Below are 25,587 nucleotides of genomic sequence, written 5' to 3' on the forward strand. Positions count from 1 at the left end.
TCTGTTCTGTTCCTCTAGATCCTCTCTGATCAAACGAAACTCTGCATCTCTGATCCTTCAAAAAATTCACACATTAGATATTCAATCATATCTGCTAGCTTTTTCACATTCATACTTCCATACTTGAATTCACAACTTGATCCTTCATATATACCTTTTAGATTATCGAGTCGGCTCAAATACAAGTTACAATTATAAATAATTGTGCTATGAGTCGGCTTCATACATTAACTTTAATTACTTAACCTTCGAGAAATCCTTCGCTGACCAACTTAACTCGGTAAATACTGCACAGAAAATAATTCCTGTGTTAACCGACTAAGCTTGGTTAATACAGAGAATTTCGTGAAATCCTTCACTGACCGACTTAACTCGGTAAACACCGATTTCTCCGTCTTTCCTTTGATGACCGAGTGAGCTCGGTTAACACTGTCTGCTACTTTTCTTCGATGATCGAGTGAGCTCGGTTAACATTGTCTGCTACTTTTCTTCGATGATCGAGTAAGCTCGGTTAACACTGTCTGCTACTTTTCTTTGATGACCGAGTCAACTCGGTAAATACTGACAACCTATCTCATATCCTTTTTTACCGAGAGAGTTCGGTAAACACTGTCTTTCGGCAACAAATCCTTTGATTATCGAGTGAGCTCGGTAAACACTGAACTTCCTTTGTTTACCTTGCAAGCTCGGTAAACTCTGTCAACAGCTATACTTACCTTCTGAGCTCGATAGACTCTGTCTGATGACTGATATGACATTTGTGTAACATCAAAGACAATCATGCAATTATCAATTGTATCCAACAATCTCCCTCTTTGGCATTGATGGCAACACAACATGTCATAGTAGAATGAAATTTGAAAACAAGTCCTTATCAGCACAATGTGTCATCAAAACAATTCTCCCTCTAAGATGATAGACTCTCCCTCTTTCAGTAATCTCCCTCTGTGAAGGAATTACATAAGAACTTTCTTTTTCACACAAATTTTAGAAAGATATGATAGTAAAGTAAATTTCTCCCTCTTTGACAATAGATGCCAAAGACAACAGAACTTAAATGAATTGTAATGTACCTTTAGTACTGATTCATATGCAAAGCTTCCAGATTTGACTGCATCAACAGATAGATTTTCATTTTGGTATGCGTTGATGCATCACTAAAACTTGTTTTTAGTGAATTTCGGATAGGGGTGTAACCTCTAACTTACCTCTGAGATACAAGAATGCATCCTTAGGTAGTGGCTTTGTGAATATGTTAGCAATTTGTTCCTTTGAATTGACATATTCCAATCTGATCTCCTTGTCTTGTACCAATTCTCTGACAAAATGATATTTGATTGCAATATGCTTGGTCTTAGAATGCATCGCTGGATTCTTTGATATATTGATTACACTAGTATTGTCACAGAACATAACAACTGGTTCTTTGATTTCCATCCTCATTCCTTGCAATAACTGCTTAAACCAAACAATATTTGAACAATTTACTACTGCAGCAACATACTCTGCCTCTGCTGTAGATTGGGATGTACAATTCTGCTTTTTGCTTGTCCAAGAAACCAATCTCTTTCCAAGAAAGAATGCTCCTCCACTTGTGCTTTTCTCGTCATTAAGGTTTCCTGCCCAATCAACATCAGTAAATACTTTCAAATCCAAATTACCGCCAAATTTATACCATAGCCCATAATCTTCAGTTCCTTTCAAATATCTCATTATTCTTTTGATTGCCATTATATGAGTTTCTCTTGGTTTTGCTGAAAATCTTGCTACAATACCGACTGCAAGGGCAATATCTGGCCTAGTATGTACTACATACTGCAACTTTCCAATCATAGATCTATACAGTGTTTGATCCACTTCTTTGGATTCACCTTCCTTGGTAAGTTTCAATCCAGTACACATAGGGGTTCCAACTGGTTTACACTCCTCCATACCAAATTTTTTTAATATCTCCTTGATGTATTTTGACTGTGTGATGAAGATGCCATTCTTACTTTGTTGGATTTGAAGACCTACAAAGAATTTAATCTCACCAAACATAGACATCTCAAACTCCTTGTTCATTTGTTCTGAAAATTATTTGCATAGATCATCATTGCCTGTGAAAACAGTGTCATCTACAAATATTTCTGCCAAAACAATCTTATTATCTGGACCTTCTTTTATATACAAGCTACTGTTATCATTAGTCCTTTGAAAACCAATCTGAATAAGATAGTTATTCAATCTTTCATACCATGCTCTAGGAGCTTTTTTTAGACCATACAGCGCCTTGTGTAATTTGCAGACCATGTTCTTCTTATCTGGATCAACAAAACCTTCAGGTTGTTCAATGTAAACTTCTTCATCCAATATTCCATTGAGAAATGCTGACTTGACATCCATCTGATAAACTTTGAATCCTTTGTGAGAAACATATGCAAGTAAGGTTCTTATACCTTCCAATCTTGCAACAGGAGCAAAGGTTTCTCCATAGTCTATACCTTCTTCTTGAGCATATCCTTTGCATACTAGTCTAGCTTTGTTTCTTGATACCTTGCCATCTTCATTTAGTTTATTTCTGAATACCCATTTTGTTCCAATTACATTCTTATCTTTGGGTCTAGATACAAGAGTCCATGTTTTGTTTTTCTCTATCTGTTCTATTTCTTCATTCATAGCCTCAATCCAACTATCATTTGCCAATGCATCTTTGATATTTCTGGGTTCAAAATCAGCAAGTAAACAAGTGCCTTTTAACTTACTTCTTGTCAGAGTTCCTTCAGATTTGTCTCCAATGATCTGATCTGGAGTATGATGCCTTCTGACATATTTAGCTAACACAGGTTCTTTACTTCTTGAATGAGTTTCATTGTTGTCCCTTTGTACTTCAGATTCTTGCTGTTCTGGCTCGGTAGATTCAGACTCGGTAGATACTTGCTTGGTAGAGTCTGAAAGTGACTCGGATTCTTTTAGCTCGGTAAAAACTTCCCGTGTCTCGGTTTGAACTTCCTGCAACTTGGTCATTGATGACTCAGGAGTTGAGGATTCCTGATTAACTGGAGTACTTGGTATAGTATCAGGTTCAATGTAAATAAATCTTATGTAGTCTTCAGGAACCTTCTTGCTTTCTTCTTCTGATTTCTCTGCAAACTCATCAACTTTCACATGTGCACTTTCTATGACCTTGTGAGTAGATAGATTTAAACATCTATATGCTTTGCTTTTACAAGAGTAACCTAGAAATATTCCTTCATCTCCTTTTACATCAAATTTACCTTTTCTAGATTCTTTCAGAATATAACATTTGCTTCCAAATACTTTCAGATAACTTACATTGGGTTTGTAGCCATACCATAATTCATAGGGAGTTTTGAATGAGTCCTTTTTCAGTTGTACTCGGTTCAAGGTATGAACTGCAGTGCTGATAGCTTCCTTCCAGTATTTGATAGCAATGTTCTTTTCAATCATTATGGTCCTTGCACAATCCATAATGGATCTATTTCTTCTTTCAGCTATCCCATTTTGTTCTGGAGTTCCTGGTGTTGAAACTTGTCTTTTAATTCTTCTTTCAATGCAGAAGTTATTGAACTCATGTGAAATGAATTCACCACCTCTGTCTGACCTTAAGCATTTCAATCTTTTCCCTGTTTCTTTTTCTACTCTTTCCAAGTACCATTTGAATTTCTCAAAAGCTTCTGATTTATTCCTTAGGTACATAACAGTCATCATTCTTCAGTAATCATCAACAAAAAGAATGAAGAACTTTTCTCCAGTATAACTTTCAATTCCAATGGGTCCACATAAATCAGTATGCACAATTTCTAATATATCTTTAGACTGATAGCTTTTACTTTTAAAACTAGTCTTTCCCATTTTTCCAATCTGACAATTCTTGCATAAATCGACCTCGGGTTTCTTTATATTAGGAATTCCTCTTACCTTTTTGAATTTGCTTATCTTCACCAGATTATCAAAATTGACATGACACAACCTCTTATGCCATAACCAACTTTCTTCAATTTGAGCAATAAAACATGAGCATTCACCAAGTTCTAGGTAGAACAAGTTACCTTTAGTTTGTGTGCCAGATCCTATCATCTTTCCTTGCTCATTCAACAGTCTTGCCTTTCCATGCATGAATTCCACCTTAAATCTAGTATTGAGTAACTGTGCCACACTTAGCAAGTTATGTTTAAGACCTTCAACCCAATAGGCATTGTTGCATATAAGTTCTTTGGTTAGAGAGATTCTTCCTCTTCCTTTTATGAAGCGAGGTTCATTATTACCAAATCTTACACTGCCACCATCATAATCTTCAAATTGATCAAACTTAGTTTTATCACCAATCATATGATGAGAGCAACCACTGTCTATAATCCATGTATCATTCATACTTATATGAGAGATAAGAGCCATTTTATCTTCCTCATCACTATCAGAATCATCTTTCACAGCAATATAAACAATTTCATCTTCACTATTATCAGAATCCTTAGAATTTTCAGCCATGAAACATGATTTCTTACCTTTGTTCTTGAATGATTTGTAGTCTTTCTTTCTATTCCATTTATGACCCTTCTTTTCATCATTGTTCTGCTTGTTTGGGCACCTAGCTGCAATATGACCAATTTCTTCACATGAAAAACAGATTAGAGGAAATTTACCTTTATATTTTCCTCTGCCTCTGGAGTATTTCTTTGCCAGTAGAGCTTCAATTACTTCAAGATCACTGTCTGAACTTTGGTCTGATTCATCATCACTTTCTGACTCTGATTTCTTTTTGCCTCTATCTTTGAGTGAAAGTTTGGCCTCAAATGCTGATTCAGTGTTTTTGGAAGCAGGAACATAGTTGTCAAAATTGTCTAGTTCAAATGCGGTTAATCTTCCAACTATAGCCTCCAAATTGATATTATGATTTGCTTCACACCTTCTTTCTTGAATTGCAGAAACTCTGATTGCATAGATGGGAAGCAAGGTTCTGAGAACTTTGCTTATAACTGTTTCTTCTTTGATATCACCTCCAGATGCCCTGATTGCACTGACACATGCTTTGATTCTATCAACATATTTTGCAATGTTTTCATCCTCTCTCATTCTCATTTGGTCAAATTGTCCTCTTAGACTTTCTGCTTTTGCTCTTTTCACATTGTCATCTCCTCCATAGATTTCTTTCAGCTTGTTCCACATGTCAAAAGCGGTTTGGCAATCCTTGATATCATCAAATTCTTCATAGCTTAGTGCAAATGCAATGTCTATCATCATATTGTTATGAGTCTTCTTTTCAGCAATATCATTGACAGATAATGTGCCGGAAGGTTCTTTGTATTTTTCATCAAGATATTTCAGTCCTGTATCACCAATAGTAGCCAAATGAAGTTTCATCAATCCTTGCCATGCAGAGAAGTTATTTTTGTTGAGTCTTGGAATTTATCTCTTGTAAGACATCTTGATCTTTGGCTTAGATCCTTGAAATCTTTTCCTGCAAGCACCAATAAGCTCTGATACCAATTGTTGGAAATAAGAATGGTGTAACTGAGAGGGGAGGGGTGAATCAGTTACTACAAAAACTTTTCCCACAAGTCCCTTAAGATGTCAAAGGAAATACTCATTGCTGATACACATATAATCAAACTGAAAACACAAGAAACAAGAGACAAGAGACACCAGATTTAACGTGGAAATCCAATATGGGAAAAACCACCAATGTAACTAGTTACTATTTTTCACTCTTCTGAAGTGAGCCCTGTGAGGAGCCAACCTTGTTAAAGGTTACAAAACACACTATTAGGTGCGACCTTGTTAGAGGATTTAATCACCCTACTAGGAGTGGCCTTGCTAGAGGTCTTTAGATCAATTCAACTGAATTGCCACCTTGTTAGAGGATTTTACAAAAGGCTGTTAAACCCACTCTGTTAAGAGATTTGAGAACACTGTTACAATTGTTAGAAAGTAACAATGAGTGATCTAAAATAAATACAACTTATCTTTGCTGATACAGATCTCTGTTCTGTTCCTCTAGATCCTCTCAGATCAAACGCAACTCTGCATCTCTGATCCTTCAAAAAATTCGCACATTAGATATTCAATCATATCTGCTAGCTTTTTCACATTCATACTTCCATACTTGAATTCGCAACTTGATCCTTCATATATACTTTTTAGATTATCGAGTCGGCTCAAATACAAGTTACAATTATAAATAATTGTGCTATGAGTCGGCTTCATACATTAACTTTAATTACTTAACCTTCGAGAAATCCTTAAAATTGTTGGAAATAAGAATGGTGTAACTGAGAGGGGAGGGGTGAATCAGTTACTACAAAAACTTTTCCCACAACTCCCTTAAGATGTCAAAGGAAATACTCATTGCTGATACACATATAATCAAACTGAAAACACAAGAAACAAGAGACAAGAGACACCAGATTTAACGTGGAAACCCAATATGGGAAAAACCACCAATGTAACTAGTTACTATTTTTCACTCTTCTGAAGTGAGCCCTGTTAGGAGCCAACCTTGTTAAAGGTTAAAAAACACACTATTAGGTGCGACCTTGTTAGAGGATTTAATCACCCTGCTAGGAGTGGCCTTGCTAGAGGTCTTTAGATCAATTCAACTGAATTGCCACCTTGTTAGAGGATTTTACAAAAGGCTGTTAAACCCACTCTGTTAAGAGATTTGAGAACACTGTTACAATTGTTAGAAAGTAACAATGAGTGATCTGAAATAAATACAACTTATCTTTGCTGATACAGATCTCTGTTTTGTTCCTCTAGATCCTCTCTGATCAAACTCAACTCTGCATCTCTGATCCTTCGAAAAATTCGCACATTAGATATTCAATAATATCTGCTAGCTTTTTCACATTCATACTTCCATACTTGAATTCGCAACTTGATCCTTCATATATACCTTTTAGATTATCGAGTCAGCTCAAATACAAGTTACAATTATAAATAATTGTGCTATGAGTCGGCTTCATACATTAACTTTAATTACTTAACCTTCGAGAAATCCTTCGCTAACCGACTTAACTCGGTAAATACTGCACAGAAAATAATTCCTGTGTTAACCAACTGAGCTCGGTTAATACAGAGAATTTCGTGAAATCCTTCACTGACCGACTTAACTTGGTAAACACCAATTTCTTCGTCTTTCCTTTGATGACTGAGTGAGCTCGGTTAACACTGTCTGCTACTTTTCTTCGATGACCGAGTGAGCTCGGTTAACACTGTCTGCTACTTTTCTTCGATGACCGAGTGAGCTCGGTTAACACTGTCTGCTACTTTTCTTCGATGACTGAGTCAACTCGGTAAATACTGACAACCTATCTCATATCCTTTGTTTACCGAGAGAGTTCGGTAAACACTGTCTTTTGGCAACAAATCCTTTGATTACCGAGTGAGCTCGGTAAACACTGAACTTCCTTTGTTTACCTTGCAAGCTCGGTAAACTCTGTCAACAGCTGTACTTACCTTCTGAGCTCAGTAGACTCTGTCTGATGACTGATATGACATTTGTGTAACATCAAAGACAATCATGCAATTATCAATTGTATCCAACAAGTGTCTACCTCTTTTGAATCATGGCATCTAAGGATAAATGGGTCAAAGGATTCTTTGTATGGGATGTCATTGATGATGACATATGCAAAGGGTTGTTGGATAAATATTTGATCTTGGGTGTTAGGAAAATTAGGTACTTGGATTTGGGGATAAGAAATTGGATATAAGGGAGGATTGATACCAATGACCTTCCAAATTAATGTTGATCAAGAGAGCTCCAAAAGACTTCACGACATGTTGAACATTGGAAAAATGATATTCATGACATCATTTTTTTTTATCTTGTATCCTTTGGAGCTACTTAGATTTTTATTTTTCATGGTCTAATGGTTCCTTTCAGTTTTCACCAAGAGACCTACTTTTGTCATTTTTTTTCTCTTTTTTCTCTACAACTAGAAGGTGTGTATGTGAATTTAGTGATGTTAGGAAATGAATGAAATAAACAAAGAATTCACAAAACCAAACTAACAAAACATATAAAGAGAGATAAAGTGAGGTCCTTAAGTGAGAATATGAGCCATGTATAGGCTCTCTCAATGCGAATGATCACTTGATGTATGGATGTGTCTATTTGATAGGATGTATTCTCGATTTTCTTCCAAAGGCTTCAATGGATGTTTGATGGCTTTTTGGTGTGAGTGAGTGAGATTGGTAAAATGGCTTCTCAAAACAACATTATAAGTTTATGGTAATGGATTATGATTAAAATGGCTTGGGAGAGGATTCCTTAAATAGGAAAAGGGCTTAAGGGATCGATGGCTAGGATGGAAGGAAAGGAGAAAGCTTATGGAGGGCTCAGATTGAATGAGAGGAGAACACATGGATTGTGCTTCCTTATAGCCAATCAAGGAGTGACACATGTCACAACATCATTGGTTATAGCAAGAGGGGTTGAGGGGCTAACAAAGGAGGCTCAAAGCTCATAAAGACCCTCATAATAGCTTGTAAGAGTCATTTATGGCTTGTAAGAGCATTTATGACTTGGTAGTTGGAATAGTTTGAGGGGATAGACTCTAGCTTGGTTTAGGAAAGTCTTAATCTCATTTAGGATTGTGCAAATGATTAGGGGATGGGTTAGGCTAGGGTTAGGATTAGATTAGGGATGTTAGATATGTGCAAGAGGATTGTATTGATGAGGGTGGGTGAGTTAGTGGCTAATCTTGGTTAGTATGGGTGGATGGGGTGGTTTAGGCTAAATGGAGGATTTCGGATAGTTTAGGGGCTATTAGATTTGAGGGTTTTATTTACTAAAGTGATTTTAATAAATTTGGGATTTGGAATTAGATAGGAGAATAGGATTTAATTGATAAATGATGGGTTATTTGATTTATCAATTAGGACTATAGATGATTAATTAAATTAATCAGCTAGGAGATGGCAAAGGATTAATTAAATAAGAATTTAATTAATGATTCCTTTTAGAGATATCTAAATAGGATTACCAAAGCAATGTAATCAAATTTAGGTGTTTACATTTTTACCCTCTTTGACATAGTGTTGAGACAACACTATTTCAAAGAAGTTTGAATGGAGACAACATGAGGAAGATGTTTTAGCAACAAGGTTGCCCCAGTCTTGGATAAGAAGAGGAGAGACTAGACTTAGAGATGCCCCCTCAAGAAGGTGGTGGAGAGAGAAGACGAGGCTCAATGGCTTTTTGAAAAGCAAAAGAATTTGAGATGAGCAGAGACACAGATTGGCAAAGAGAAGGGGCTAAATTAGTTCAAACTCTCACGACGGGAGAATGATAAAGGGAGGTTAGATGCACAAGTGGAAGCAAGCCTAAGATGATCTAGGATTGGGGGTGGGATGAAGGAGTGGAGCATGATAAAAGGAGACTAGGAGGATGGGATGGATTATGGGAAGATAAAGTGGGTTGGATGGGGGATAATGGAGATGAAGGGAATTCATGGAAGCAGTTTGAGTGGGGGGAGACTTCAAAGAGAAGTACTACCACATAGTTGAGCATGCGATTTAATATAGGAATGTTGGTTAATGGCCAAGGTTACCAAGAATAGCAAGGCCTTGTGACCAACTTTCTAGAGGACTGACAAACTAACTCAAAACAAACATGCAAGGATTGCCCTAGCATCACACATGAATCCTAGAGGAAGCAGCGTGGAACCGATACTGGGTAACCCACAAGCAAAAAAGAAAAACAAACAAAAGACCTGATCAAGAACTTGCACTCAAATTGCCCCATTCATAGCACACCATGATATAAAAGATCATGGCGACCATGAGAAGGGAACAAAAAATATTGCTTGGAAGAGATACATTAAGAACCAAACTTGAAATCTCGAAAAGAAAATAAATCGAAAGAAAATGTAAATCCATAAAAAAGTTAACATTTTGCCAAAGAGATTGATAGGACTGGATACTAATGGATCAAGATCAAATGAGAGGAAGGATTCATCCTACAAGGATCTATCAGTAATATCGAGGACTAGGATGAGCTAGGCAAGCAGAACTCTTTAGGACAACATTTTGATGATAAGGGATCTCATATGAGGATTTGCTAAAGCACTTAACCAAGAGAACTAAAATTTGTGATCAAGCAAGAACTAACATGAAGAAATGAGAGGTATACAATGGGACCAAGATAAGGACCAATGGGAAAGGAATAGATAGCTGATAGATCCAAGGATGTACAAGGGATTAGCAGAAAAGATAAAGTGCAACATAATAGGATAGCGACAGGAAAGATAAAGATGAAGAGATAGTGGATGAAAGGTTTGGGATGAGAGGATAGCAAATGGAAGCTCAGGATGAGGGATAGCTAAGGGCTAGATACCAATGACAAGGGATGTACCAAGTGATGGAAAGATGGAGGTAATTCTAGGAGATACAAGGATAGATGAAAAAGGGAACAATGGATAGAGGGATGCAAAAAGATAAGGATTGATGGAAAGATGGACACAACATGGTCTCCAAGGAATAGAGTTCCCCTAGTTATAATATGTTGTTCAAAAGGATTTTGTATGAGGGATGTGGTAGGATTGAACATTGGTCAACAAGAGGATGCGGGAGAGAGATGGAATCTAGGATAGGAAAGGTTAATGAGGTAGAGGATAAGGAGGATGGGTGGATTAGGGATAGGTAGATACAAACTTTGATGGAAAATGGATGTCAAAGGGATGACCAAAAGCATGTATCTAGTGGTGGACTTTATTTCTATCAAGATCCAAAGGAGAATGGTGGGTGAAATGGATAGGATGTGGTTGGTATGGTGGGATGAGATGAGGATGATGGGTGATGGAACGTGCCCCCGAGTGTACAGAGCATTTGGATGGAGGGATTACGCATGCCACTTGTTTGCCAAGTTTTCACCATGGTACTTGTCCAAGTTTTCACCATTGGATGATTTTTTATTTTTTTTTGTTTTATGTTTTTTTTTTGACTTTTTTGATGCATTTTTACTCATAGATGTTGGTAGGATGGATGGAAAAGGATTGGATTGAACAAGTGGAATGGTGGGTGGGAGTTTGGCAGATAATGCATGGGAAGACATAAGGCTTGTGGGTAAATGGAAAGATCATCATTGGCACACACCTTGAGAGGTGATGAAATAGAGGGAAAGATGGTGGTGAATGAGGTTAAGGAGAAAATGGAGGAAGAGAAATATAAGGACTAACAATAAAGTTGGAAGATGGAGGATGGGATTTTTAGGATAAGAAGCATATGGACTAAGAGTGGGTTGGGGGGATGAAGGATGAATATATGGGGATTTGGATAAAGGATGAATGGATGAAGCTTTTTGAGTAGCAAGAATGGATGCCGATTGAGATTTTTCTTTGAGATGCATTGCTTTTATGAGCATCTTGGCTATCCACATGATTTTTGACTTTTTTAGCTTTGATCAAATGTTTTTCTTCTCGAACATGTATTTTAGAAGGGACATGTCGAGACTTGGATTTGTGTGGATTTTTGGATTTATGCTTTTTGATTTTGGCATCCAATATGCTTTTATTAGCCATGGTATGGGAACAACAAAATGGAGGAGATGGAGGGATTGTGGATGGAAAGATAGAGGTTGAAGGTGTGAAGGGATTCAAGGATGAGTGCCTTTGATGATCTAGTTGGTGGATTTGAGAGGATGACATGATGGATTGGAATATAGGATATGGATGGATATAACTGCCCAAAATGGATGGAGGGAATGAAGGATATGGGCCTAAAATAGATGGAAATGTGGAAGGTGTAGGTCCCAAGATAGACGAGGGAGATAAAGGATTCATATTAGGTATATAAGGACCAAAAATGGATGGAAAGGATGGGGGATTTGGATAAGGGGTATATGGACCCAAAATGGAGGGTTGAAAAGAAGTAGGATAAGGGCCCAAAATAGATGCAAAACAAGATGGATGAGAACTTTAGGGTAAAGATGGAAGGACTTGGGATCATGATTGGATAGAGGGGATACCAACATCTAGAGATACATTTTTATTTCTTTCTTTAGTATGATGTTCATTATTTGGAACACAAGATGTGAGTTCAGATATGATAGTTAGTTCTTCTATTGATCTATCATCATAGATTATGGGATTGGTATGAGCATGAAGTAGAGGAGATGGAAGGATATGATCTTGAGTTGGATGGGTTGATGGAAATGGATCTTGAGATGAAGTAGGTGTGATGATGGGATTCAAATATGGAGGGGATGGTAAAAGTGGATCATGTAAGGGAATACATGGGATGGCGGGATCTTCTTTTGTGTTAGGGGATATTTCAACATGCTTTTGGACAAGATCTTGAAAGGAATGGGTGGGAGTGGATGGTATGATAGGAGAAGTGTGGATGGTTTCTTTAAGTGAGGTAGATGGATGGGTAGGAGTTTCTTCAATGGGGATGAGTTGATGGGGGAGGGACTCATTAGGTTCATTAAATGGTATTTGGGTGATGCTAGGAGGAGGAGATGTGGATGGGATTTTGAGGGATTCGATAGATGGGAGGTAGGAGATGGAAGGGGTTTGATAATTGGGGTGGATGTGATAGGGATGGTATCAATAGGAAAATGTAAGAGGAGTGATGGGTGTGGGATATGGAGTTTCTTTGGGCTTCCTTGTACAATTCCTTGGAGATGGGTGTTTTAGACTAGGAGGAGTAAGGGGAGTGGGGTGATCCATTGTAGGACTATGATTGGTTGGATGATTTGGAAAGGGGTTTGGAGGGTATTGAGATGGTGGATTTGGATTAAGGATGTAGCTATTAGAATTGTTCTGGAATGGTGGAGGTTTGGAGATGAAGGTAGAGGAAGATGGAGATATGGCTAATGTATATGAGGAATATGTGGGCACAATATAGGGAGGAGGTATAGATGAGGATAATAATGGATTTCCCTTGTCAAAGGCATGGTCAAAAATACTAGTGGGTATGCATGGAGGAATGATGGAGCAATTTGGAGGAATGATTGGATTTTGGGGGATGTTTGGAGGAATATCTCTAAAGCTTTCAATATACCCATCATAGTCGACAAGATCATCATTATCATTGGAATAGGATGGAGTGGTAGAAAAGGTGGGATGACCAATATCACCATAATAGAATTGTGACATCATGTTGTGATGATGAGCTAGGTGGGGATGAAATGTTACTAGTCTAAGCTTGGATGAATCTTGGATGAGGTAGTGACTACACTAAATATACCTTTCATTTGGGTTTAAGGATTGACCAATGGTTGGGTTGTTGCGAATGGACTTGCTAACAACCATTTCAAAGGATAGACAAGTTATCTCTTTAGCAAAATGATTTGATTTTTTTTGAAACATGGGGAGGATGTTGAACATGCAAGCATGTCAAACACACCAATAGCCCTATAAGATGTTTGCTAGGATATACAAGATTAGCTAGGGGTGTCCTCGATATATGCAAGGTATGTGAGGCCCAAATCTATAGATGAAAGAAAATAATGCCACTTAGCTGGGAGGAGACAATAACCCAAATGTCCACCTTCACTTCCCAAAGGTATAAAGTTCCTTGGGGCTTAGCCAAGAGTGACAAGATTATGCTTCCAAGAGAGGTGTCTTTCGATTCACCTCCCGATATTTATACTCTGCCAGAATGCTAGAGTTGAGGTCATCCCAAGGGGTGATGAAATCCCCAAGTAGGCCTCCTAAAAAGTGTAAAACAAGACCACATATGTGATCTTGGGTTTAAAAGACACTCGTTATTTTCTAATTGATGATTTAGATTTTGTAAGCTATGATTGAAGACACTTGTTATTATGGCATACAATGTTCATTCCAACTTGATAGAGTTGTCAACATAATGAAAATTGAGAGATCCTCAACATAAGTAAATCACGCATATGAAAGCTTTTAAAAAGGAGGGAATAAGAACATTTTCACTTTAGAGCATTCAAGATTGAATGAAGTTCATTTTAAGCACAAAAGTTAAAGTGTGTTGATTTGCAATGCTCTTTAATAGCCAAAATCAAGTGTTCATCACATTCATTCTTTTTAACCTTTAGCATCCAATATTGTGTTGATAATGCATTCCAATGAAAATGTTATGTTTTAATCCATGGCATTCAAGATTTGATTTGAGAAACATGCATTCAAAGACAAGTGTTTAAACATTCAAGTTCATTTTAGCAACATGCATTAAACCATGTAAGGAGAACCTGCAAGAAACATGGTTAATGGTTTCATATATGCTCCAATCTGCAAAGATACAAAATCCAATTTGATTAGTCACCAAAAATCTCAAAAAATCAAAGCTTAACTATGGGAAAAACAAAATCAACTTTTTTTGTTCTTTTTCATAGGCATAAAAATGGTTAGAAAAACCTCTACTCTATGGAACCACCAAAAGTTAAAATTTGATTTATGATTATGATTATGATTATGATAAAGATATGACAATAAAACCTATAGAAAACTAGTTAGAATAAAAACATGCACCAAAAAATGTAAGGAATTTGAACCAAGCAGTTAGAACAGCAAACCTGCAGGTTTAAGCAACGATCCCGCAGGTTTAAGCAGCGATTGTGTAGGCATGGAAACATGGTAAAAGGTTGTAGGAATGTGACATAGGATTGTTAAAAAAGATAGTAAATGAGGCTATGGGTTAAAAGGTTGCAGAGTGATCCTGTGAAACAGTGATCCCACAGGCAAATTTATCAACGTTCCCATGGGAGAATTCTTCTACGATTTTGAGAGGTCAATGATAGGAATGAGATTAAAAATTTGACCGGCTAAAGGTAAAATTCCTGTAGGAAAATATATGTGATCCCATAGGTTATTATAGCATTCTCACAAAAAAATGTTCGACGGGGATCTAGGACAACTCTGTAACACATGGCAGCAACTAGATGAGGACGAGCTACAAACTCATGGTCGTGGGTTCTCTTTCTCGCCTGCTAATGGCTGTGTTCTCGCATTGCAAGATCACATTCTTGGGGTCACAGGATCGCAAAACAAGCTGATTTTGAAGTCTTAAAAAATGAAAAATGATGAGATGGCAGGGAGCATGATTTCCAAAAGGTGACCTATGTACCTGCAACAAGATCAACAAACTTATGACAAAAAAACACAAGCAAACAAGGTTAGTTTATCATTAAAAAAACCCCAAAAACATGATTAGATTGACCCAAATGTGGGGTCCCACCGGATGTACCAAAATGTGTATGTGAATTTAGTGATGCTAGGAAAACAATCAAATAAACAAAGCATTCACAAAACTAAACTAACAAAACATATAAATAGAGAAAAACTAAGGTCCTCAAGTGAGAATATGAGCCATGGATAGGCTCTCTCAATGAGGATGATCACTTGATGTATGGATGTGTCTATTTGATAGGATGTATGATCGATTTTCTTCCAAAGGCTTCAATGGATGTTTGATGGCTTTTTGGTGTGAGTGAGTGAGATTGGTAAAATGGCTTCTCAAAACAACATTATAAGTTTATGGTAATGGATTATGATTAAAATGGCTTGGGAGAGGATTCCTTAAATAGGCAAAGGGCTTGAGGTATCGATGGCTAGGATGGAAGGAAAGGAGAAAACTTATGGAGGGCTCATATTGAATGAGATGAGAGCACATGGATTGTGCTTCCTTGTAGCGAATCAAGGAGTGACACATGTCACAAGGTCATTGGTTAGAGCAAGATGGGTTGAGGGGTCAAAAAAAGAGGCTCAAAGCTCATAAAGACCCTCATAATGGCTTGTAAGAGAACTAAATGGGCTTGTAAGAGTCATTTATGGCTTGTAAGAGCATTTATGGCTTGTTGGTTGGGATATTTTGAGGGGATAGACTTTAGCTTTGGTTTAGGAAAGTCTTAATCTCATTTAGGATTATGCAAATGATTAGGGGATGGGTTAGGCTAGGGTTAGGATTAGATTAGGGATGTTAGAGATGTGCAAGTGGATGGTATTGATGAGGGTGGGTGAGTTAGTGGCTAAGCTTGGTTAGTATGGGTGGATGGGGTGGTTTAGGCTAAATGGAGAATTTAGGATAGTTTAGGAGCTATTAGATTTGAGGGTTTTATTTATTAAAGTGATTTTAATAAATTTGGGATTTGGAATTAGATAGGAGAATAGGATTTAATTGATAAATGATGGGTTATTTGATTTATCAATTAGGACTATAGATGATTAATTAAATTAATCAGCTAAGGGATGGCAAAGGATTAATTAAATAGGAATTTAATTAAGTATGCCTTTTAGAGATATCTAAATAGGATTACCAAAGCGGTTTAATCAAATTTAGGTGTCTACAGAAGGTAGAGTTGGCTCTCCAAAATGTGCCAATGTGTTCTCTTTGTGAGAAAACACTTTTGTATGGTTGACAATCATAATGCCTTCATAGATTTCAAAGTCTATTGTGAGAGCATCATCATTTTTGAATCAATCAAAGATCAATGTTCCACATTGGTCCCAATCCAATAGTTTAGGATAACTTGAGGGGATGTCATCATTAGTGTTGAATGGGATCTAGTTGAAGGTATAGATATGGGCATTAGATTCAGTTGTATCATTGGGGTCATGCTTAGAAATTGAAGTACTTTTGGTTTTAGTTAGGGTATCCTCAGATGTCTTTTCATCATTCAAAACATCCATAGTCTTGCATGTAGGTACCGTAGTACTAGGAGGACCTATTTGTAATGGTTTAAATCCAAGCCCCAAATTAGAAGGTCATCCTTTTGTAGTGATAGGTTCAATTATTCCTTGTTTCTAATATCCAAGACTATTATAGCCATCATAGACTTGTTTCTATATGATAATTAACCCAAGTCCATAATTGTTAGGAGATACCAAAGTGGGTTTATATTTTTATTTTTCTTTCTCAATGCATAAAGAAGTATTCTCATAAATACAAGTGATATTTTGTGTACTAATCTCAGAATATTGTGCTTGAAATTGTTGTGATTTACTATGAGATTGGGGAGAATGTGGTGACTCCCTAATGTGGGATACTTGAGACATACAGTATTCTCCACATCCATTGTCTTCAATCTTTATCATTTCCTTGGCCTTATTGAGGAGTAAATTAGCATACACATACTTAGAGGAATTTGTGGGTTATGGTTCATTATTTGCTAGGACTTGGTATGGAGTAGCATCTCTCAAATTAGCACAACACTGGAAAGGGTCTAGAATGCCAGGGATGGTAACCTCCATATTTTTATAGGAAAACATCACATAGTGATTATATGTAGAGGGCACTTCTTTTATAGCATTAAGCCAAGGGTGTCCTAGTGTTATGTTGTAGTTAATTTTGATATCTAGGACCTAGAATAAAGTGTTCTCAATAGCTAGACCAACTCTGATAGGTAAGATGATGACCCCCATAAAGAAGCATTTACCATCATCATAAGATTTTATTGTGATTCTTCAAGAGGGATCAACATCTTTCTTAGAATAACCCAAACCCTTGACAACTTGATGTAGTGCAAGGTAGGAGAATCCATAAAGGAGATTTCTTAGCCCCCAACTATATAACCACATAGTGGGAACACAACAACAAGAGACATTAATGCAATATCTGATACCATATTACAATACTTGATTTATAAATAGATAACTAATTACATCCAATATGCCCGGCTATAAGGCCTTCTGGGTTAGGGCCAAATACAAATATAAAATTAAAAAATTAGTTCTATAAGATCCAACATGATCCAATCTCAGCTACTCTAGATACACAACTAGATAAGAACACCAAGAAGAATCCACATTGGTACCTATAGGTCCACCAAGAGATCCTCTAGTTCCTAAGCTACAGCTCTAGATCTGCTCCAAATTCACATCTATTCTTCCTCTCCAATCTAAAAAAAGACTAAAAGATTCCCAATACTGCTACCTACAATAATCCAAACCAGAATTCATTCTAGAACACAAATTAAATACAAATACATAAATTAAATGCCACAAGTCAGCCTGCAACAACAATTAAATGTCTAGAAATTGATATCCCAGTAAATTCACAATATCTCTTAGCTTTTATTGAGTTAGAACTTGTGCTTTGAACTATAAATAGAAATCTAGGTCCTCTACAACCCCTTAAATTCAAAAAGGCTTATTCCTCAAGAAAAAGTGTGCATCCATCTAGAAATTCACCCACAACAACTTTTTGCGTAGTCTGCCAAAAATTGATACTTCAAAACAATTAACATATCTCCCAAAATATAAAGGGTTATAACTTTTTCAATTCATCATAGATATTAATATATGCCCTCTTCAAGTCCTCAATTTTTCAGCTTCTCATTCATTAAGGATAATTAGTTATACACCCTACAAAAGGCACCCAAAAACAAGAAAAATGTAGTTCTAGTAGCAAGGTTCAAACATTTCAAACTTCAACTCAATCCATCCAATCTCCATGAAATCATGAGAAAAGGTTCCTAAATGTGTCTTCAACACATCCTTATCCATTAAAACATAGCTCCACCAAAATACAAGCTCCATTCTCCTCAACACTTAACTAAAATCCTTCCAAAAATGCAGGATTGTAGAAAAGCCTAGGATGCTCCTACATCAAACACCCCAGGTTCGAAGAGATGTTTTAGTAACTAGAAGAACATCTTCTAGGATTTAGCACATAAATCCAAAATTGATTCTTCACATAAACGTTTTCCAAGTCTTCAACTTGCATACTCTTTCCCTTTTTTTTCTTCCTCTTCTTTACATCCACCACACCTGTTCCATAAATCTACTTTCCATGCTAATCTCCAACCTTCTTAAAATCTGCCAAGTCAACTTGGTTGCTAATATGTAGGTTCCTCCTACCAAGCTCTTCATTCTAAAATAGAAGTAGGGAAAAATTCTTACCACCTTTCTCAATAGTAAACACATTCCTAACACAATCATGCACAACCTTCCAATCATGATGCCAAGGTTTGCCAAGTAACACATGACAATTGTTTATTTCCACAATATCACACAACACTTGATCTTTACATAGCCCAATCCAAAAATCAACAATGCATTTCTCCCTCACTTCCAAACCATTTTCACCTTGCAACCAACCAATCCTATAAGGATACGAATGTCTCATTTCTTCAAACCAAGTTTTTGAACCATCCCTTTAGCAACAAGGTTATTAGTACTACCACCATCCACAATCACTTTGTAGACTTTACCATCAGATTTATAACAACTCCTAAAAAAATTATTCCTCTAACAATAATCTAATATCTTCTCACCAATCATTACTCATTGAGATAGAAAACTCTCTCCTTCCTCTAGCTAACTACCTTAGACTTTAACCTCATTCACAATAGTAACTATCCTACCAATCAAACATTCAAAAGATCTATACCCTTCTTGACCAAACTTGAAATAATTACCTCTAAACCAACCTCCACCTATCCTATTTTTCTAATCAAAAAGTTTTGGTTCACCTTCTTCTTTTAGTTTAGTCCATCCATTTGGAAAGTCACCCACAACAACCTATTGTTCAGTCTACCAAAAATTGATACTTCAAAATAATTAACATATTTCCCAAAATATAAAGGGTTAGAACTTGTGAAATTAATCATAGATAGTAATCTATGCCCTTTTTAAGCCCTCAATTTTGTATCTTATCATTCATTAAGTATAATTAGTTATACACCCTGCAACAGGCAACCCAAAAACTAGAAAAATGTAGTTCTAGTCACAAGGTTCAAACATTTCAAACTTCAACTCAATCCATCCAATCTCCATGAAATCATGAGAAAAGGTTCCCTAGTGTATCTTCAACACATCCTTAGCCATGAAAACATAGCCCCACCAAAATAAAAGCTCCATGATCCTCAACACTTAACCAAAATCCCTCCAAAAATGCAAGATTGCAAAAAAGCCTAGGATGCTCCTACATCAAACACCCCAGGTTCGAAAAAATGTTCTAGTAACTGGAAGAACATCTTCTAGGATTTAACACATAAGTCCCAAATTGGTTCTTCACATACACATCCTCCAAATCTTCAACTTGCATACTCTTTCCCTTGTTTTTCTTCCTCTTCTTCACATACACCACAACTATTCCATAAATCTACTTTCCATGCTAATCTCCAACCTTCTCAAAATCTACCAACTCAACTTGGTTGCCAATATGCAGGTTCCTCCTACCAAGCTCATAATTCTAAAATAGAAGTAGGGAAAAATTCTTACCACCTTTCTCAATAGTAAACACATTCCTAACACAATCTTGCACAATCTTCCGATCATACTACCAAGGTTTCCCAAGTAACACATGACAATTGTTCATTTCCACAATATCACACAACACTTGATCTTGACATAGCCCAATCTAGAAATAAACAATTCATTTCTCCCTCACTTCTAAAGAATTTTCACCTTGCAACCAACCAATCCTATAAGGATAAGGATGGCTCATTTCTTCAAACAAAGTTTTTGAACCATCTCTTTAGCAACAAGGTTATCAGTACTACCACCATCCACAATCACTTTGTAGACTTTACCACCAGAATTACAACAAGTCCTAAACAAACTAGTCCTCTAACAATAATCTAATGTCTTCTCACCAATCATTACTCATCAAACTAGAAAACTCTCTCCTTCTTCTGGCTAACTACCTTAGACTTTAACCACATTCACAACAGTAACTGTCCTACCAATCAAACATTCAAAATATCTATGCCCTTCTTGACCACACTTGAAATAATTACCTCTAAACCTACCTCCACCTATCCTCTTTTTTTGATCAACAAGTTTTGGTTCACCTTCTTCTTTTAGTTTAGCTTGTGCTGAACTATCTTACTTCTCCTACCCTCAAGAACTACCTTGATTCTTCCTCTTTAGCTTCTCTTTTTCTCTCAAAGCATACTGATAAGCATCCTCAACTAAAGAAATATTTATCATACAAACCTCATCCTTAATGTTGAATCTCAAAATATTAATGTACGAAGCTACTATCTCTTTTGACAATTCTCTATGCCCATAACAAATAGTCAACTTGTAGAACTCCTTTGTTTAACCTTTCACAGTCATGTCCTTCTTCAAATTCTACAACCTTTTAAACAACTCAAGTTCATAAACAACAAGAATGAACTTAGCCTTTAGTTTAGTCACCATAAATTTCCATATAGTGGTCTTCATTTCACCTTCTTCTTCTTTATCTCTTTGCAGTTCCCGTCACCAAAGAGAAACATGTCCCTTCAACTTAGTTTGTGCCAACCTTACTCTAAGTGGATCCTCAATATCCTCAAGCTAAAAGTAGTCTTTGAATTCACCAATCTAATCAATCAGGTCTTCAGGATTCAAAGTACCTAAAAAATTAGAAACCTCTATCTTATGCTTCAACTTCAACTGAGATCTAGGTCGAGCAAACTGACCAGCCCTATCTCCCATAGGTCTCTCCATACGATTAGTTCTAGCCTAATCACTTGATTCAAAAAATTAAAAGTATTCAATAGCTTTCTCATAACCATCTTTAGTACCCACATGTCTAGGTAAACCACCTAAATCACTTATAATTTCAGCAATCATGTCACTCTTCATCAATGCAATCTCAGATTTGAATTCTACTCTCATCTTCTTTGAGATTCATTCTTCTACAATACAACTAAGATTAGAAATTTCCTTAGGTTCTAATCTTCTTTGAGGCATCTGAAAAAAAAATAGCAAACCCTAATCAATAATTTTACCAATCCACAAGATCAATCAGCAGCAAGATCAACCTTCTTCAACCCAAGTCCTAGTGCAAACTACCTTAGCTTCGGTGATCTATCCACACACTCAGGAACAACCTTTGTTTTTATACCACCTGACATAGTGCAAGTTAGGGGAATCCCCAAAGGAGATTTCATATCCCTTAGCTATACAACCATACACTAAAAACATAACAACAAGAGACAATAATGCAATATCTGATACCAAATTACAATACTTGATTTATAAATAGATAACTAATTACATGCAATATGCCCAGCTGTAGGGCCTTATAAGTTAGGGCCAAATACAAATATCAAATTAAAAAATTAGTTCTAAAAGATCCAAAATTATTCAAATTACAACCAATCTTAACTAGTTGAGATACACAACTAGATATGAACACCAAGAAGAATCCACACTTGTACCCGCAGGTCCACCAAGAGATCCTCTAGTTCCTAAGCTGCAGCTCTAGCTCTGCTCCAAATTTGCATCTATTCTTTCTCTCCAAACTCAATTATGACTAAAAATCTACCCAAGACCCCTACTTATACTAATCCAAGCCACAAGTCAGCATAGAACACAAATTAAATACAAATACATAAATCAAATGCCACATGTCAGCCTACAACAACAATTAAATGTCTAGAAATTGATATTCGAGTAAAATTTTAATATCTCCTAGCTCCAATTGAGTTAAAAAATTTTGTTTGAAAATTACATATAAATATAGGAGCTCTAAAATCCCTTAAATTCATAAAGGATGATTCCTCAAGGAAAAGTGTGCATCCATCCTAAAATTCACCCATAACAACCTATTGCGCAGTCTAATAGAAATCGATGCTTCAAAATAATTTCCATATCTCCAAAACTATAAAGTGTTAGAACTTGTGGACATTTTAATAGACATTAATCTAGATCCTCTTCAAACCTTGAAGTGATAATCTTATCATTCATTAAGTATAATTAGTTATACACTCTACAACAGGCACCCATAAACCAAAAAATTGTAGTTCTAGTAGCAAGGTTCAAATAGTTCAAACTTCAACTCAATCCATCCAATCTCCATGAAATCATGAGGAAAGGTTCCCCAATGTGTCTCCAACACATCCTTAACCATGAAAACATAGCTCCACCAAAATACAAGCTCCATGCTCCTCAATACTTAACCAAAATCCCTCCAAAAATGCAGGATTGTAGAAAAGCCTCGGATGCTCTTGCATCACAACTTTAAGACTATAGATATTTAATCCTACTCCTCCATCTATCAAGACACATCTGACGTTAACATTGTGGATAAATACTTCAAGGTCAAGAGGATGACTATGGTTTGGTTTTCCTTTAGGAATATCCCAAGGGGAAAAAGTGATATGTTGTGATGTAGATAGGTTCCCCACCATGGCTTGGAACTGGTCAACATCAATGTTATTTGGGACTACTGACTCCTTAAGTGCTTGATCCAAGATCTTTTGATGTTTGGGAGATGCACATAGTATATCCAATATGGATATTTGTGTAGGGGTCTTGTCAAGTTGTTCAACAAGGCTATGATTAGTCAAAGTAGGAGCAATGAGTCTATTAGGGGGTGTGGGTCTAGTAGAGGCAATAGGTCTAGATTGTGCTCTAGGTAGGGTGAACTTGGTACAACATGTGGTGATAGCACAATGATTCTCTTTAGCCTTTAATGTGAATGTGGATATGTGGGAACCAAATTCATTAAAATAGTTGATGGTGTAGTCATATCTAGTGTGTGTGTAATTCACATTACCTTATGAGTTAGAGTTTGAACTAGAGGGTTTCTCTTTTTTATGATTATCCAAATGATATTTGAAGATAGTGTGATTAGAGTTGGATGTTATTAGTGATGGATTAACTATGATTACACCATCATCAATGAGGTCTTGTATTGCATGCTTTAGATGGAAACATGATGAGGTTTTATATCCTTTAGTGCGGTAGTAATCACAAAAAAAAAATTCATCCCACTAAGAGGCTATTGTTAGTGGCTCATCTTTGATTAGGGGTAATGGCAAGAAGTTATTACTGAACAATTATTGAAGTGCAGTCTCAAGAGGCATCCCCAATGGTGTGAATTTTCTATCTTTTGTTCTAGGATGTCTCTAAGGTCCACCCTACATGGAAGTCTCAATTTTTTGTTGTGGAGATGGTGTTTGATTGGGAGTTTGTGAATTCATAGGGTTTGCACCTTTCAAAGTTAGGTGAGGTTGTGTTGTGCTAATCATACATGCATCCAAGTGCCATCGTTAGTCACATTCTTTTTTTTGGAGAAAGTTTTTTCCTTATCATTGGATGAGTTGGTGTTTTTGTTTTCCTTATTCATCTTGAGGATTCCCTTATAGATAAGAGCATCTTCAATACTAGCCCCTTTCTTCATTAGTTTAGAAATGGTGCTTGCACTTTTGATTTTGAGTTCATACACTAAGTCAGGGACTAAGTTTTCAATGCATAGGTTAACTTGTTGTTCTTTAGGAATTTCTAGTGAGCATTGACTAACTAATATTCTCTAGCGTTGTAAGAATGTGATGAACAATTCTCCCATCTTTTGTTTAGTTAAGCACAAATTGGAAAGTGTCACCTCACTTGTAATGTAAAAATAAAAGTGGGAGATGAACTTGTCTACTAGTTCTAACCAAGATTTGATAGTACTAGGAAGTTTGGAGTACCATTCAAGTGTTGGCCCACCTAGATAATGAGGGAACAATCTCATGAGGTAGGTGGGCTCATCACTGAGTTTGGTACAAGAGGCATAGAATTCTTGGATGTGATCAATGGGGTTTCCTTTACCTGGGTATTTTTCAAACCTTGGAGCCTCAAAGTGTTTTGGTAATGGAGGCATATATAGACTTTTATCAAATGGACTAGGAAATAGGTCCCTTTCTGTATATAGAGCCCATTTCTTTTGGACACTCAATGCCTCAAATTTTTTAGAAAGTTATTTGAATTATTGTAATAACTCTTCATTAGTGTTTTACATAATAGTCTTCCCTTCAAGTCTTTTGTGTCTATGAGTAGACTGTTTGCTATGGTGAGAACTATGTCTACTCAGTTTTGACATTTCTATGTCTGATGAGTCTAGTGATGTGTCACTAGGTGGTGGAGGTATGTTAGCACCTCAAAGACAAAAGGGTCCCTATTGTGATACATGTTGGGGTACTTGTTACAATATTTGATGTGGCACTTGTTGTAGTATTAGCTACAATTGATGTACCATGTTTTGTGCCATTTGTTGTGGTTGTTGTTGGGATAGCTCTGTTGGTTGCATGTGAGACTATGTATATGATTATTGTTGTAGAGGTATCTATTGGGGTTTTTGTGGCACGTGTTGTTGTTGTTGTAACAAATGTTGCTAGTATGCAATTTATTGCTCAAGGCACCTTTGGTATTCCAACTATTTCTTGTATTTCTCTTATTGTTTTGCAAACATGGCTTGTTGTTGCAAGAATTTTTGTTGATATATTGGATGTAAGTCAAGTGAATTTACATTGGATTGAGTGTAAGGGATATTGGATGCTTGCACTAATTGAGGTTTTTGTTGTTGTGGTTGATGTTGTTGCAAATGTGTGGTGGACATATTAAGTCCGTTTACTACTGTAGGTTGATGTTGTTAGGGTACTTGGTCATGTACTTGAAAATTGATCATCATATTTGTATTGTTGTTTTGGCAATAGAGGCTTCTCCTTAGGACATTATATTGACTTGAAAATGTGATGTGTTCCTCTTGGGAATGAGCATAATTTCAATAAGACTTTTCCTTTGTATGTCAATAGGGATGATTGTAATTGATATTTCACATAGTGTACTCATGGGAAGCTCCATAACATTAGACATCATAACATCTGGTAGGGTTAGGAGCAAAGGTGCACTTTTTTTATTTTCCTCCAAAGGAAGTATGTTTGGCATCCCTAGAGCACAAGTCCCTTTAGGA

Source organism: Cupressus sempervirens, chromosome 10, assembly GCF_028749045.1.
Source record: "Cupressus sempervirens isolate cs-2001-9-10 chromosome 10, ASM2874904v1, whole genome shotgun sequence".
Classification (NCBI taxonomy): domain Eukaryota; kingdom Viridiplantae; phylum Streptophyta; class Pinopsida; order Cupressales; family Cupressaceae; genus Cupressus; species Cupressus sempervirens.